The following is a 2,814-nucleotide window of genomic DNA, read 5'->3' on the forward strand; positions in this document are numbered from 1 at the left end:
CCATCTCTACAATAAATAAAAAAGTTAGCTGGGTGTGGTAGCACATGCTGTAATCCCAACTACTCCAGAGGCTGAGGCAGGAGGATTGTCTGAGCCCAGGAGGTTGAGGCTGCAGTATGTCGTGAGTGTGCTACTGCACTCCAGCTTGGGTGACAGCGTGAGACCCCAACTCATAGATAAATAAGTAAACAAAGCACAGGCTGCCTTCCCAGCAGACACCTAACCACTGCCAGCCACCCCAAGCCTAGCGATAGGAAAGTCTGCATCACTGTACTGTGGGCTGTGCTGGAGGCCCGGGGGTCTTCCTGACTCACTCTGTGATCTCTGAGAAGGCACAGCCAGGGCTCATGAGGACACGCCATCAGAAGTAGAGAGACTGCAGCAGGAACCAGTTTAGTGCTGGGAATGACAGTGCCTCCCAGATCTGGCTGACACCCAGCACAAAGCCCTGGAGAAGGTCAATGCCACCCCTGCTCTAGGTGGGCCTCCTACCTGGCCCCTTGTGGTGGTCTCTGCAGAGGCAGGGGTGTGACACTCTTCCCCCGGCCCACCCCTCCAGGACATGCACTGAACATCATCAGGTGAGGCAGGGGCCGGGAATAGTCCAAACCTGGGGGAACAAGAACGCCTGTCCCAGCATCGCCAGCGACTTGCAAGTGACCTCGGCCAAGTCCCAGACTTCTTGGAACTCAGTCTCCTGATGTCTAGACTAGATAAACAACCCCAGCCTCCCACAGCACAGCAGGGCGGGCACACTCTGGGGCTAACCTGCCTGGGTTCAAGTCCCTGCTCTTCCTGTATTAGCTGGGTGCACACAGGGAAGTTTCTTAACCCCTCGGAGCCTCAGTTTCCTCATCTGTGAAATGGGACTGGTAACACCAGCTACCTCATAGGGTAACTGTAAAGCTTAAGTGGGTTACTCCATACAAAGCACCTAGAACATGGCCCAGTGTACAGTAAATGCTGTGTGTGTGTGTGTGTGTGTGTGTGAGAACATCTACTGGTAATACTGCCTCACCACACTGCCACTGTGAGGTGATGTCCATGTCCCTAGAGCTCCTAGGGAGAGGGTTTGGGACTTGGCTGGGATCATCTGCAGAGCTGAGCTGGCATCTGGTGAGGCCAGGCTTGGGGACGACTGCAAGGGATGGGAGCCCAGGTTCCTTCCAGGAGTGGCTATAAATGGCCTTTACAGACCAGTTGTCCCTCTGGTTAGCAGCAGTGCCTGTGCCTGGGGACAGGTCAGCTGGCAAAGGCCTACACACCAACTTGCTGGGAGCCCAGCGAGAGAGGCGGCATCCAGCTGCCTCGCCTTCCCTCTGCTCCACTCCTCCCTGTCTTCTCTAGGCCAGCAAGTAGCCTTGGATCTACCAAATAAATGGGCTAACCTGTCCCATGGCCAAGCAGTTACCAGACTGCAGGCATTATCTCACCCACGGGCCGACTTCCCTCCATGCCCAGATGCCTCCCACCGTCTTCCTTCCTCAGCTCCTGCAGCAGCTTCTGGGAGCTGCTCACCTCTGCACCACCTCAGAGCAGAACTGGGGAAAGGCGGGTCTGTGATCTCAGGCCTGGCCCCCTACTCTCAGGTCTAGTCTCCTACCAGTGCCTCACCCCAGCAACCCAGATCTCCCAGCCATGCAGCTGCCCCTGAAGCCCCAGCCTGCACCCTGCAGAGCAGATGCACATGGCCAGGCGAAACCCACACCCCTTCTCCATCCTAATGGGGCCCTTTCTGGCCTGTAGGACAGGAGCTGATGTGGGAGAGGCCTATGCTGGGAATGAATGGGCCAGGCTGAGGCTTTCCATGCCAGAGTGAGCTGGAGGCCCAGTGGCTGGCGAGAGCCTCTCTGAGCCAAGGCCTGAACAAACTGAGGCATTGCTGTGTGTGGATCTAGCCGGCTGTGCCCGTGGCTAGGACTGAAGGTCAATTAGAGGGTTAATCATGTCCAGCGCTGCCCAGCCTGGTCGTATTCGTGACCAGGAGTCCAGCAGAGAGAGAGTATTAATAACTCAGTGGTGACGGGCACCGCTGTGGGAATGTCCTCTCGGACAGGACGAATAGGGCAGGAAGAGCCTCCCTTGTGACGCCTCCTTGGCATGCTCCTGGGACAAAGTCAGGACATCTTCGGGGCTTCCCACCTAAGATTCACAAGCTTACCCTCCGGGAGGGGAGGGGGACAGCAGGTGGAGCAGGAGACCAGGCCCAGAGAAGAGGTGGCCCCAGCCTTACTTCCTGCTCTGCTACTGGCCAGCTGAGACCCTGGACGAGGCATCGCGGGTCTCACCTTCCTCATCTGCAAAGTGGCCTGTCTCTCCCACCACTCAGAGCTGTCAGGGAAGTGGGCCCACCCCAACAATGATGCTAGAAATAGTGATGCTAGGTCGCATCTACTGAGCTTTGCTCTGGGCACCGGGCTAGCCTTTTCACGACCCTTATCTCAGTTTTGTAACTCTATGCAGTAGGAATTATCCTCCTCCTGTTTTACAGAGGGAGAAATGGAGGCCCAGAGAGGTTTAGTAACTTGTGCAAGGTCACACTGCAATTATGCGGCGAAGCCATGATGCAAATCAACAGTGCACAGCTATGCTATACAAAAATAAAGCACCCCAGTACTCCAATGCCCTGCAGAACAAGTGCCCCAGCAGCAGGGTTCCTGCTTGCATCTTGCTAGGCCTGGGATCAGTGTTTCCAAGGAAGGAAAGCAATGTGACAAGAGAGTTAAGACACAGTCTCTGCACCCTGGAAGCTTATAGTTGTGTGAGTGTGTGTGTGTGTGTGTGTGTGTGTGTGTGTGTGTGTGTGTGTGTGTG

This window comes from Carlito syrichta, unplaced genomic scaffold (assembly GCF_000164805.1).
Source record: "Carlito syrichta isolate Samal-C Ts95f unplaced genomic scaffold, Tarsius_syrichta-2.0.1 Scaffold309115, whole genome shotgun sequence".
Classification (NCBI taxonomy): Eukaryota; Metazoa; Chordata; class Mammalia; order Primates; family Tarsiidae; genus Carlito; species Carlito syrichta.